Genomic DNA, 16,124 nt, shown 5'->3' on the forward strand with positions numbered 1-16,124 from the left:
ATTTCCCCCTTTTCTATCATGATAGAAGATAAAGTATACAAAAGAATCATTATGTTGAAAAGTGAACTTCCAACAATTAACAATCTCAATATATTTTTCATTACAATGACAAAATTAAATTTGCTGGAAGCTTACGAGAAAAGACTGGTGTAACGGATGGATGCATGTCGAAATTAAAATCCTCCTTCGATTTTGATTGAATAAAAGAATAAGCTTCATCGTTATTGCATATATCGTGACCATCCATAAACATCAATGGGATAAGGTTCTTTGGTTGCAACAGTTATATATTTTTAACAGAAAAAATGGCTATGATTTTTAAATTATTAAAATTTCAATAATTATTATTTCATAATTTTTCCATAACTGTAAGCTAACTAACTACAGTGTTATATACTACAAATGCAGTATATGTCTCTGTTAACAATAATGATTTATCTTCCCTGGAAAAAAAAACCACATATTAAACATCCCAATACTCAGTAGTATGATAAAGTTTGAAATATGTTTTAACAGAAATATTTACTAATTAACTTTTTAACAACTACATGTACTGCATAAACCTACCCACCCCGGGATACCAATATTGATTTGTGCGATTCAAGTATCTTTGATTGTTCTCTACAGGGAGTGATGCGTGTATAAATATTATTAATTTTTCACACTTTTCTTATCATTTCAAGTTGAACACTTTCAGAGTTTTATCTTTGACGAGTTTTTGATTTGGCTAAGTTAGCTGCATGTATTTTGGTAAAGACCCCGTGTTTACTAAATACTTTGTTATAGTTGAGATCCGTTACATATATTCCTTTAGAAATAAACATTATTATGAAATAATCATTAAAACGAATATGAAAATAAATTAAAAAAATACTCAAAACTGTAATATATTTGGAAAAGTTTCAACTGAGACCAATTGCATGCAATCTCATCAGAAATAATTATGGTTCACTTTTCACCGACATGCATGCTGATTTGTTTTAACCAAGCTAGTTTTTTTTTTAAAATAAATAAGGCCGTTAGTTTTCTCGTTTGAATTGTTTTACATTAATTGTCATTTCGGGGCCTTTTATAGCTGACTAATGTACGCAATTGTTAGGTCACGACACAGTCTTTCGAATCGATTTGTACGTATCTGCAAGGAGGTTAACCTCCTTGGTATCAGTTAAATGTAAAATGAAATTAGAAAAAAAATCCGAATGAAAACTTTTAGGATTTATGCATTTATATAACATTGACAATATCACTTAATGATTGTGATGCGTTTAAAGCGTTTTTCTGTATTTACCCTTATCAATATCCAAAGTTATAACACCCCATATAATTAATTGGTTAAAGGTGTCTTCTTAAAACTAAGGAATATATAAAGTATCATCAGCATGATGACCATAAAATCAGTAGGACATCATCGTTTACGAAGCAGTAACATAAAGGTGTTTAATAATTCTGTTTATTTATGTTTACTATCTTTACATATAAAACATGTAAAAGATCATAAACTGGAAATAGATATTCAACATAATTTGATTACATAATATTTTTTATTTATTTTTACCTCATGTATCGAAGAAGTGAAATCGATTTTGTTTTAAATCATTCTCTATTTTAAACTTGAAAAATTTAATAGATTTTATAGATGCATTTCGCCATCTTGCTGATCAAAGATGAAAAAAGAAACAAGCTTTTCACCAAATTCGTTAATAGTTAAATTGAGTTAATATGAGTTTAGAATTTTTCTCTGTACCGATGTAATGCATTGTCTGTATGGGATTCAAAATATTTTTACCAAGTCATTCAACCAGACATGGCAAAATACAATATTTTAGGTGGGCAGATTTCTTTCTTTTTTTGTCTTTTTTTTTTGTCTTATACTTTTTGTCAAATACTTTTTATTTTCTTAACAGAATTTGCATGTTTAGAAAAGTGTTCAAACATAAGAAAGAATTATGTTACACAATAATTACGCATCTCGTATAATAAAAACTAATTGAAATTATTATATATAAACCGTAATTATCCTAATTTGATTCTTTAACTCGGTTTTCTATTAAGATGACAAATTATTATACTAATGGAATTAAGCGTGGACATCGATCATCAAACATTCAAAACCCGTTGTGATCCGACATTTAATTATTTATGTACACAAGTTGGCGTGCAAAAATCAACAGCCTCCTCGGAAATACTGATAATCTCGTTTCCCTTTATAAGAAAATTGAGTTACCTCCCGTTTTTTAATACGAGTTGTCTTTCTTGACCGAACTAATAGTTCAGTATGCTAAACTCAATTATTTTGAATGTTACGGACATCGATATTTCAATGCCTATAGCACGTTATGCGTCTATTTATACCACTATGATAACTTATATGGCTTCAACAGACTCGAGGCATTGTGTTTTCACCAAAACCCGACCCTATTAGCCCACCAATATGTCTCTGCACGACTTTTTGCCCAAGGATTTCGTATTTTTTCACTTTTCACAAACAGTCACGTGACTTTTAGAAATATACCACGTGACCAAAAAATGACGAATTATCTTCCAACTTCATTTTTTGAAACATTTTACCAATTATCTTTCATTTGAGACCAACATGACATGTGTATGACCATTGATGCGAATGCTGTATTCATTTAAACTTCGATAATGTATTTTGGATAAGTAAAGGTCTAAAATGCATGAAAGGGAAAGGGTTAACGTCAAATTGTATTAAATATTTGTAGAAATATAACAAATTATACGTAATTCGATTTTAAAGGATATGAATTGAAGAATGGATGCAATTTGGGTTCTCCTCATTGAAGAATCATGGATCGCATGGAGGTCTGTTCACACCCATTTTATTATGATTCAGTAGATTCATAATAAAATTGGTGGAAACATATAGTGAATAATGATACATCTACAAAAACAAAAAACACAGAATGGTAACTTTTTTCTTGATCATAAATAAACATAGGTGAATAAATTGTCAAAATAGGTGCAATTTGGGGGTATCAGGCCCGTTTGCGCCCAATATACTTTCGCACCCTACATGTTCGCACCCAATTTTAATTCAAATTTCAGTTGAATAATTGGAAAATCATGATTGTTGTTTTTAATTGCTTTTGTGTTAATACTGAATGTATTTACAGCTTGGTATGAGTAAAAGATTGAAGATTTTAAATGAAAAACACAAAAGATAATTGTTTTAACAGCTTGGTTCTGAAACAATGAAACAATAAAATATAGCAATACACTATTATAACCAAAACATGATTATAGGAGTAGGTCCGGTAAGGACCGATTTTGGCCTCAAATTTCAGGTTCATCTGACGAAAGATTTTGACCACTTTTTAAACACTTAAGTGTCTATTTTATTTGAATTAATTAGTTTATGTGAAAGATTTTAACAGATTTAGTCATTTAAAACGATCCGATTCAAGTTCAAATATGAAAAATCTACCTAATATGCCGAAAAATGTCACTTTTCAGATGGTTTTTGGTAAAAAAAAGTGGCCGCATCCGTGTTCATCCTCAACCTTTATATATGTTATGTATTATCATAAAATGCAACTTACATGTCAATATTAAGGATGAACACGAATGCGGCCACTTTCGTTTTACACGAAAACCGTCTAAAATTTAACTAAAATGATAGAATTATGAGGATTTCAGTAATTTAGCATAATTTAATGGTGCTAGTACCGGATATATGTGCATTGTATTGTAAAAAACAGCCCATATTTATGTAGCAGAAGCATTCTACTGTCCAATAAATAACTAAAGGTTTACATTTTAACAATCTTGTAAAACTGTTATATTTTGGGGCTAAAAAGGGGTCTTACTGAACCTACTCCTTTATTCAACACACAAAAAAAAAAAAAAACGTAGTCAGAATCTCACTTCATTTTGAAATTAAAGAACCTTAGTGAGCACGCTCATATACCCCATGTCCCCACATTGTCATTGGAGAAATTAAAAAAGTATAAGAAAAAAAATTGTATAAGAAAAAATATTGAATAATAATTTCCTGTCAATATACATTGTATGTCCTTATTATCTACAAAATTTCATGAAATTCTGTTGTGTGTTTTCAGAGGAGTTGAGATGACAAACTGTTGCAGAAGCACATTGAAGCAAATAAGTTCAAAGGGGCATAACTCCTAGAAAAAAAATTGAACCGTAATTTCCTGTCGATATGCACATCTACATAGTAAGTCCTTATTATCTGAAAAGGTTTCGTGAAATTCTGTTGTGTGGTTTGAGAGGAGTTGCGATGACAAACTGTTGCAGTAGTACATTAAAGTAAATAAGTTCAAAAGGGCGTAACTCCTAGAAAAAAAATTGAATCGCAATTTCCCGTCGATATGCACAACTACATAGTATGTCCTTATTATCTGAAAAGGTTTCGTGAAATTCTGTTGTGTGGTTTGAGAGGAGTTGCGATGACAAGAAACAGGACTGACGGACTGACGGACGGACGGGTCAAAAACATTATACCCTCCGCAACTTCGTTGCATGGGGTATAACAAGTCAATGAAACAAAGTTATAGCAATACACTAACCAAAACATGATGTGATTAAGAGTTATTCAACACAAAATGAAACGTTGACAGAATCCCACTTTATTAAGAAAGGAATATTGTTTTTTTTAACAATACACTATCCAAAACATGATTAAGATTTATTCAACACAAAAAAAAAATGATGTCTCACTTTATTTTGAGACAATGAAAACAATTATACTTATAAGAATACTACTTGCCAAAACTTGATTACAAAGTTATTAAACACAAAACCAACTAGATATCATTGAGATGGGAGCCATCTCTGTTGGCCCTGCTGTGAATAATGTGCATTAAAAAATTGTATCTTTACCATAGGACATGGGTTTGTCAACTGAAATCAAAGTTTTTGACCTTGACCTTTGACCTAGGAAGTTGTAAATAAATTATGACACACCCTTTGGTGTTGGTTTATAAACATGTCAAGTATAAACTTTGAAATGATAACGGTTCTCAAGATATAGAGCGGACACGATCTTTACCATAGGACATGGGGTTGTCAACTGAAACCAAAGTTTTTGACCTTGACCTTTGACCTAGGAAGTTGCACATAAATTATGACACACCCTTTGGTGTTGGTTTATATACATGTCAAGTATAAACTTTGAAATGATAACGGTTCTCAAGATATAGAGCGGACACAATCTTTACCATAGGACATGGGTTTGTCAACTGAAATCAAAGTTTTTGACCTTGACCTTTGACCTAGGAAGTTGTAAATAAATTATGACACACCCTTTGGTGTTGGTTTATAAACATGTCAAGTATAAACTTTGAAATGATAACGGTTCTCAAGATATAGAGCGGACACAATCTTTACCATAGGACATGGGGTTGTCAACTGAAACCAAAGTTTTTGACCTTGAACTTTGCCCTAGGCAGTCGTTCATAAATTATGACACACCCTCTGGTGTTGGTTCATATACATGTCAAGTATAAAATTTGAAATCATAACGGTTCTCAAGATATAGAGCGGACACGATCTTCACCACAGGACACAGGGTTGTCAACTGAAACCAAAGTTTTTTTTTACCTTGACCTTTGACCTAGGAAGTTCTACATACATCATGACACGCCCTCTGGTGGTGGTTAATAAACATGTAAAGTATAAAGTATGAAATCATAATGGTTCTCTAGATATGGAGCGGACACAAAGTGTTATGGACGGACGGACAGACTGATCACTATAGGGGACCCGCCTTTGGCGCGACCCTAATTAAAATTGGGCGCGAACATGTAGGGTGCGAACGGACTTTGGGTGCAAACATGTAGGGTGCGAACGGACTTTGGGTGCAAACATGTAGGGTGCGAAAGTGAAAGGGGGCGAACATGAGTGGGTGCGAACGTGAATGGGCGCGAACGGACCCGGATTCCAATTTGGGTACCCTTTCTTTAAGTAGTTTCAGAGGAGAGGACTGTTGTAAATAGTTATCAAAGGTACCAGGACTATAATTTAGTACGTCAGACGCGCGTTTCGTCTACATAAGACTCATCAGTGACGCTCATATCAAAAAAGTTATAAAGCCAAACAAGTACAAAGTTGAAGAGCATTGAGGATCCAAAATTCCAAAATGGAAAGTGCCAAATACGGTTAAGGTAATCTATGCCTGGGATAAGAAAATTCTTAGTTTTTCGAAAAAATCAAAGTTTTTTAACAGGAAATTTATAAAAATGACCACATTATTGATATTCATGTCAACACCGAAATGTTGACTACTGGGCTGGTGATACCCTCGGGGCCGAAACGTCCACCAGCAGTTGCATCGACCCAGTGGTGTAAATAGTTATAAAAGGTACCAGGATTATAATTAAGTACGCCAGACGCGTGTTTCGTAAAGCCAAACAAGTACAAAGTTGAAGAGCATTGAGAATCCAAAATTCCAAAAAGTTGTGCCAAATACGGCTAAGGTAATCTTTGCCTGGGATAAGAAAATGCTTAGTTTTTCGTAATTTTCGTAAACAGGAAATTTATAAAAAGGCACTGGCTTCGGTTACATGGAAATGTAACAATAATAAGATATTATTGTTACATTGGAGACTAAATGCCGAAATGCATGGTCGGGTAAGGACCTGTTTAATTACGAATGTAACAATAATTATTGAGGCTACGGTTACATTGCATTATTGTAACATGAAAAATAGCAATGTACGATGGGACTAGTGATATGTACTAAATAATAAAAGTTGAAGACATTTATTCATATATACAATACATGTACATACATTTATTGCAAACAATTTATATACTTTAATTTTTATTTACAATGACAGTTTATACAAATCCAGTAGGTGGTTTTTTAAATATGTACAAGCCCGACAAATTTTTGATGAACGAAATTACGTCCTCCATGGATACATGTACATACATAAAGTCCCAGTATGCAAACTTTGCTTTTGATGTATCTTTTTTTAGAACTGCGTTTGTATAACTGTATGAAATTTGTGTCTTGATATTTTTCAGTTTCGTTTAAAACGCAGGGGCGGATCCAGGATTTTGGAAAAGGGGCGCGTAGTAAAACCAAATCAAATCAAATGGTACAAATGTACGTTCTTATGACTTTAAATCTATATCTAAAGCTTACTGACTGGGGATCACTATTCAGCAATGTTATCAATGGGCTGGGGCGTGTAGGGTTACACATTTTCGTAGGTAAATAATATTGCTGTGGAACTTTTTTTTTCATGACAGTGTAAAGAGTATTACTTTCTGTTGGGTGGAATTGTGAAAAAGAAGTCAATACGTCGTTCTTGCTCAATACTTTGTCGCTTTGAAGGTTTCATGCTTGTCATCCTTGGCCTAAGCAATGTGTTACTGTAATTTGAATTTCAAAATGGTTGAGTGACGGTTTTTTTTCGACGGACTGGTCATCTCAATCGTAGCAAATCACATAACTTTGACATAATCAATAATACATTACAGTAAATACGAGCGCAAAATATCTTTATGAGTGAAGAATTGTCGCAAAAAAAATAAATACACTTCAAAGCTCACGAAGTGTAGGCTGATTATTCATTTTACAAAAAAAAAAAAAAAGTGCCAGCAAAGAGGGAGGTGGGGGTTTAAAGCCCTCTACGCCCCACTCTGGATGCGACACTGAAAACGCATCCCAAGTTTTAAATTTTTCACCCTAAACAAAATTGGTAATAGGAATCTCTTCATCCATTGTTCAAAGTATAATGACAGTAATAAGAGTAGATGTGCAGTTAAATTCTTAAAAGTGAAACCATTGTACTATATTTTTCGCCTTTGACACTCCTAATCTGGAGGAACATCAAAACCATTAATACGTAAAACTATTTAAATACCATTTGTTGAATAATAAATATTTATTATTGATCATTATTACAAGTATTGTTTAGTACATATGAAAGAATTAAGCAATAAAACTATAGAAGATTTAAACTTAATAAATTTAGCGTACATTGCTGTTTTTCATGTAACAATAACGTAATGTAACCGTAGCCTCAACAATTATTGTTACATTCGTAATTAATCGGTTCCTTGCCCAAATTTGCATTCCGGCAATTAGTCTCCTATGTAACAATAATATTTTTATTATTGTAACATTTCCATGTTACCGTAGCCAGTGCCTTATAAAAATGACCACATTATTGATATTCATTTCAACACCGAAATGTTGACTACTGGGCTGGTGATACCAGCGGGAATGAAACGTCCAACAGCAGTGACATCGACCCAGTGGTGTAAAAGTCAATGAATGACGAAAAAACGAACGCCAAATGATGATCATAGCTGAACTGCGATGCCCTAGAAGGACGAGTAACTCCTGCTTAACCTGTGGTACAAGCTCATGTAAAATAACTAAAAAAGTAAAATGCAATTAATAGATGATGACACAACGGAAGCAGAGTGATGAGAATAGCTGAACTGAGGTGCCCTGGGAGGACAAGCAGATCATGCTCCACTAGTGGCACTATCTTGTTTAAAATAAGTAAAATATTAACAGACGACAACACAACAGACGCCAATTGATCAGAATAGCACAACTGATGTGCCCAATCAGAAGGAACAGACCCTGTACCACTAAAGGCACTGTATTATGTAAAATGAGTAAATAGTTAACAGATGACACAACGGACACCAGGTGATAAGAATAGATGAACTGAGGTGCCCTGAAAGTACGAGCAGCGCCTGATCCACTAGTGGCACTATCTTGTTTAAAATAAGTAAAATGTTAACAGACGACAACACAACGGACGCCAAGTGATAACAGCTGAACTGAGATGACATATAAAGACGAGTAGCTTTTACTCCACAAGTGGCATATATTATGTTAAATAAGTAAATTGTTAACAGACGACCACACAACGTACGCCAAGTGATTGTCATAGCTGACGTGAGATTCACTGGAAAGACGAGCAGATCCTACTTCAAATTTTAGGAAATGGTTTTACGTTGTATCCAAGTATAATATGTGAAACATTAAATGATTTAAAAGGCGAATTTTCAATTTAAATCAATAATTATGTAGACTTTTGAAGCTAAAACTTTCTATTGCTTTAAATACGTAAATTTAAGATCTGAAAACCATACCAATACAGAAGGACATATTTTTTAAATTATAGCAGTACTTTTGGTTTACAAATTTAACTGGTTATTGCAAACAAGAGGCTCTCAAGAGCCTGAATCGCTCACCTTAATTCTTTTGGTTAAATCTCTCATCAATGATTATTTTGGCTTTTCAATTTATTTAAATGTTTTTTGGATCGTCCTATTTTCTTCAAAAGCCAAAAAAAATAATCATTTTCTCCTATGTTCTATTTTAGCCATAGGATTAGGAGCTATGTTTCTTGACATACAAGGAAATAAAATATAAAATTTATACTAGATACTCTGAAACTCATTTAGCCTAAGTTTGACTGAAATTGATACAGCAGTTTCAAAGGAGAAGATTTTTTAAAGTAAGTCAACATGATGAACAAATTGTGAAAAAAGTCTTTAAAGGGCAATAACTCCTTAAGGGGTCAATTGACAATTTTGGTCAAATTGACTTAATTGAAGATCTTACTTTGCTGAACATTATTGCTGTTTACAGTTTATTTCTATCTATAATTATATTCAAGATAATAAACAAGAACAGCAAAATTTCCTTAAAATTATCAATTCAGGGGCAGCAACCCAACAACAAGTTGTCTGATTCATCTGAAAATTTCAGGGCAGATAGAAATTGACCTGATAAACAATATTACCCAACGTCAGATTTGCTCTAAATGCTTTGGTTTTTGAGTTATAAGCCAAAAACTGCATTTGACCCCTACATGTATGTTCTATTTTTAGCAATGGCGACCATGTTTGTTGATAGATCATAACTTCGGATACAATTTACAAACTAGATATCCTAAGGAACATTCAGTTAAAGTTTGGAAGTATTTGGCCCAGTAGTTTCAGAGGAGAAGATTTTTGTAAAAGATTACTAAGATTTACGAAAAATGGTTAAAAATTGACTATAAAGGGCAATAACTCCTAAAGGGGTCAACTGACCATTTCCGTCATGTTGACTTATTTGTAAATCTTACTTTGCTGAACATTATTGCTGTTTACAGTTTATCTCTATCTATAATAATATTCAAGATAATAACCAAAAACAGCAAAATTTCCTTAAAATTACCAATTCAGGGGCAGCAACCCAACAACAGGTTGTCTGATTCATCTGAAAATTTCAGGGCAGATAGATCTTGACCTGATAAACAATATTACCTATGTCAGATTTGCTCTAAATGCTTTGGTTTTTGAGTTATAAGTCAAAAACTGCATTTGACCCCTATGTTCTATTTTTAGCAATGGCGACCATGTTTGTTGATAGATCAAAACTTCGGATACAATTTATAAATTAGATACCCTAAGGAACATTCAGTTAAAGTTTGAAAGTATTTGGCCCAGTAGTTTCAGAGGAGAAGATTCTTGAAATAGTTTACGACGACAGACGACAGACGACAGACGACGACGGACGCCAAGTGATGGCATAAGCTCAGTTGTCCCTTCGGGACAGGTGAGCTAAAAATGAACTTAAAATATCTGTTATTTTCTCCCTACCCAGATTACCCACATTACTTGTCATGATGTGGATAGCTCAGTGTTATTGAATCTTACGCAATTTGATTTCAAAATTTTCCCCCTCACAGTAGATAGATTATATTTTTAACTGCCTATTTTTTTTCGGAGAGAAATTCTGAAATACTATAGATGCATGGCCTTGCCAGGTCATTTTTTTTTATCGTAACGAAAATATACATCTTTTTCAGTCACATATTGGAGTTTTGTAATTTAAGCTAATCCAAAACTAAGGCAGCCAGTAAAGTCAAAATATGTCGATCTCCTTATTTTCAGACAACAAAAGTCAATACGATCTTTTTTAAGGTCAATCTCGTCTACTTAACAAAATTTCATTAGGCAATATTCATGATATAATGACCAAATTAATAAAGATATTAGGAATCATAATATGTACATAGTATGAAGAAAATTATATATTTTAATATGATTATAAGGTAACTATCAAATATACACATAATTATATCTTAAAACTTATATAAACAGAATAATTTGGTAAAAATCATATATATTTATAATCATATTGTAAAAATCATACTTAAAATTCAATAATAGGTTAAAAATCATATTTACATATAACTGTATGTTAAAACTCATATACAAACATTATCATATGGTAAAAATCATATATACACATAATTGTAGGTTAAAAATCATATATAAACATACTAATACGGTAACAATGCTATATATAAACATTATTATATGGTAAAAATCATATACAATTATAATCATATGGTACAAATCATATTTAAACATAATTATAGGTTAAAAATCATATTTACATTTGGCTTTGTAAGCCATCTCACATGTACAATTTGTGCCTCTTGGACAAGCTTGAAAATCAGTGTCAATTAGCTATTCTTAAAACAAGACATATCCCTTTAAAATTGCAATTAAGTACAAAATTACATTGTGAGCACTATCAAGTGTACAATTTTTCCAAAATTCTTGTGAAATTAATATCAAGGGATTATTTCAGCAATGTCTCGGACAAGTTCGAAAAATCAATGCTGATTGTCTTATTTTACATAAAGTCCCTTGAAAATGTATGGTCACCTTACAATTCATTAATGTCTCGGACAAGTTAGAAAGTCAGAACTATTTTAAAAGGTATGAACCTTTGACATATTAATTATATGAAAAATTCCAAAGTAAACGTACAGTTCTCTAAAAATATCTGTAAAAAGATTGAAAGAACACACATATTGTGTGAGTATGTGACATCTTCATGTACTAAATAATGATTGTTTAACAATAAGCAGGGACAATTCATGCATAAGAAATAAACAAAATCCTTAAATAAAATAAAATAAAAATACCATATAGTCAAACCATATCCTTTGAAAATAAATGGTCACCTTTACTATTCAACTTATTTTTTTTTGGAAAGCGCTCATCATAAACAATATACTTACAATATAGCTGATTGCACATTGGAAGGTTTAAGGCTCAACTTATATCGATTTTTTTAGGAGGAACCATGATACTTACATGTAAAGCTGATTGTATATTGGAAGGTTTAAGGCTCGACTGGTATCAATTTTTTTTAGGAGGAACCAGGATACTTACATGTAAAGCTGATTGTACATTGGAAGGTTTAAGGCTCGACTGGTATCGATTTTTTTTAAGGAGAAACCAGGATATTTACATGTAAAGCTGATTGTACATTGGAGGGTTTTAGGCTCGTCTAGAATCAAATTTGATTGGAGGCTCTAGGATACCTACATGCGTAGTTGATTGTACATTGAATGGTTTAAGGCTCGTCTGGTATCAAATTGATAGGAGGCTCAAGGGTACTTACATGTGTAGCTGTTTGTACATTGGATAGTTTAATGCTCGACTGGTATCAAATTTGATTAGAGGCCCCAGGATTCCTACATGTGTAGCTGATTGTACATTTGATGGTTAAAGACTCGACTAGTATCAAATTTGATTGGAGGCCCAAGGATACTTACATGTAGAGCTGATTGAACATTGGATGCTTTAAGACTCGTCTGGTATCAAATTTGATTGGAGGCCCAGGGTATTAACATGTGCAGCTGTTCGTTCATTGGATTGTTTAAGGCTCAATTAGTATCAAATTTGATTGGAGGTCTCAGGATAATTTATGTGTAGCTGATTGTACATTAAATGGTTTAAGGCTCGATTGGTATCAAATTTGATTGGAGGCTCTAGGATACCTTCATGCGTAGCTGATTGTACATTGAATGGTTTACAGCTCGTTTGGTATCAAATTTGATTGGAGGTCTCAAGATACTTTCATGTATAGCTGTTTGTACATTGAATGATTTTAGGCTGGCGTAGTATACAATTTGATTGGAGACCCTAGGATACTTACGTGTATCAGGTGTATAGCTGTTTGTACATTGAATGGTTTAAGGCTCGTCTGGTATCAAATTTGATTAGAGGTCCTAGGATACTTTCATGTATAGCTGTTTGTACATTGAATGATTTTAGGCTGGCGTAGTATACAATTTGATTAGAGACCCTAGGATACTTACGTGTATCATGTGTATAGCTGTTTGTACATTGAATGGTTTAAGGCTCGTCTGGTATCAAATTTGATTGGAGGCCCCAGGGTACTTACATGTGTAGCTGATTGTACATTTGATGGTTAAAGACTCGACTAGGTTAAAATTTGATTGGAAGCACCAGGGTTCTTTTATGTGTAGCTGTTTGTACATAGGATGATTTAAGACTAGTCTGGTATCAAATTTGATTGGAGGCCTAGGGTATTAACATGTGTAGCTGTTCGTTCATTGGATTGTTTAAGGCTGGATAAGTATCAAATTTGATTGGAGGTCCCAGGATACTTTGATGTGTAGCTGTTTGTACATTGGATGGTTTTAGGCTCGACTGGTATAAAAATTTGATTAGAGGTCCTAGAATACTTTCATGTGTAGCTGTTTGTACATTGAATGGTTTTAGGCTCAACTGGTATCAAATGTGATTGGAGGTCCCAGGATACTTTCATGTGTAGCTGTTTGTACATTGAATGGTTTTAGGCTCATCTAGTATCAAATGTGATTGGAGGCCTAGGGTATTAACAAGTGTAGCTATTTGCACATTGAATGGTTTAAGCTCGACTGGAATCAGATTTGATTGGAGGTCCCAGGATACTTTCATGTGTAGCTGTTTGTACATAGGATGCTTTAAGACTAGTCTGGTATCAAATTTGATTGGAGGCCTAGGGTATTAACATGGGTAGCTGTTCGTTCATTGGATTGTTTAAGGCTCGATTAGTATCAAATTTGATTGGAGGTCCCAGGATACTTTGATGTGTAGCTGTTTGTACATTGAATGGTTTTAGGCTCGACTGGTATAAAATTTGATTAGAGGTCCTAGAATACTTTCATGTGTAGCTGTTTGTACATTGAATGATTTAAGGCTCGCCTAGTATAAAATTTGATTGGAGACCCGAGGATACTTATGTGTATAGCTGTTTGTACATTGAATGATTTTAGGCTCGACTGGTATCATATTTGATTAGAGGTCCTAGGCTACTTTCATGTGTAGCTGTTTGTACATTGAATGGTTTTAAGGCTCAACTGGTATCAAATGTGATTGGAGGTCCCAGGATACTTTCATGTGTAGCTGTTTGTACATTGAATGGTTTTAGGCTCATCTAGTATCAAATGTGATTGGAGGCCTAGGGTATTAACAAGTGTAGCTATTTGCACATTGAATGGTTTAAGCTCGAATGGAATCAGATTTGATTGGAGGTCCCAGGATACTTTCATGTGTAGCTGTTTGTACATTGCATGGTTTTAGGCTAGACCGCTGGTATCAAATTGGATTGGAGGTCCCAGGATTCCTACATGTGTAGCTGATTGTACATTTGATGGTTAAAGACTCGACTAGTATCAAATTGGTAAACCCTCTAATTTGGCATTAAAACTAAAAAGATCATATCACAGGGAACATGTATACTAAGTTTGAAGTCGATTGGACTTCAACTTCATCAAAAACTACCTTGACCAAAAACTTTAACCTGAAGCGGGACAGACGGACGGACGAACGATTGATTGGAGGTCTCAAGATACTTTCATGTATAGCTGTTTGTACATTGAATGATTTTAGGCTGGCGTAGTATACAATTTGATTGGAGACCCTAGGATACTTACGTGTATCATGTGTATAGCTGTTTGTACATTGAATGGTTTAAGGCTCGTCTGGTATCAAATTTGATTAGAGGTCCTAGGATACTTTCATGTATAGCTGTTTGTACATTGAATGATTTTAGGCTGGCGTAGTATACAATTTGATTAGAGACCCTAGGATACTTACGTGTATCATGTGTATAGCTGTTTGTACATTGAATGGTTTAAGGCTCGTCTGGTATCAAATTTGATTGGAGGCCCCAGGGTACTTACATGTGTAGCTGATTGTACATTTGATGGTTAAAGACTCGACTAGGTTAAAATTTGATTGGAAGCACCAGGGTTCTTTTATGTGTAGCTGTTTGTACATAGGATGATTTAAGACTAGTCTGGTATCAAATTTGATTGGAGGCCTAGGGTATTAACATGTGTAGCTGTTCGTTCATTGGATTGTTTAAGGCTGGATAAGTATCAAATTTGATTGGAGGTCCCAGGATACTTTGATGTGAAAAGTAAAATCTTTTTATGAAAATTTGTACAAGAATAAAGACAAGTCAAAGGGAGATAAATTCAATAAACTTAAAGAAGGATTGAAAGATATAAAATTAAAAAAACTAACTGATGATGAGAAAAAAAATCTTGAAGGTGAAATAACAATTGAGGAAGCTGGTTTGATATTGAAAAATATGAAAAATAATAAAACACCAGGATCTGATGGTTTCTCCACAGAGTTCTTTAAATTTTTTTGGAAAGATTTGAAAATTTTTGTTGTAAACTCCTTGAACTACAGTACTGAGATTGGTGAACTATCTGTTACGCAAAAACAAGGAATCATTACATGCCTGCCGAAGGGAAATAAGCTTAGACATTTCTTAAAAAATTGGCGACCTATATCTTTATTAAATACAGTATATAAAATTGGCTCTGGAGTTATAGCAAAACGCTTTAAAACAGTTTTAGATAAACTGATAGATTTCGATCAAACTGGATTTATTAGTGGGAGATATATTGGAGAAAATCTTCGTTTAATTTATGATATTATGCAATTTACTGAGGAAAAAGATATTCCAGGACTTTTGCTGCTCATAGATTTCGAAAAGGCATTTGATTCGATTTCTTGGGAATTTTTAACCAGTGTCTTGAAGTTGTTCAATTTTGGAGAATCAATAATTAATTGGGTTAAAGTTTTTTATAACAATATCAAATCAGCTGTAAACCAGGGAGGAAATCTATCAGAATTTTTTTCTATAGAACGAGGCTGTAGACAAGGGGATCCCTTGTCGCCTTATATTTTTATTCTCTGTGCTGAGATATTAGCATTAAAAATACGAAATAATGATAAGATAAATGGTATTACAATTACGCAAGTTGAGCACAAACTTTCACAATTTGCTGATGACA

Source organism: Mytilus galloprovincialis, chromosome 12, assembly GCF_965363235.1.
Source record: "Mytilus galloprovincialis chromosome 12, xbMytGall1.hap1.1, whole genome shotgun sequence".
Lineage (NCBI taxonomy): Eukaryota > Metazoa > Mollusca > Bivalvia > Mytilida > Mytilidae > Mytilus > Mytilus galloprovincialis.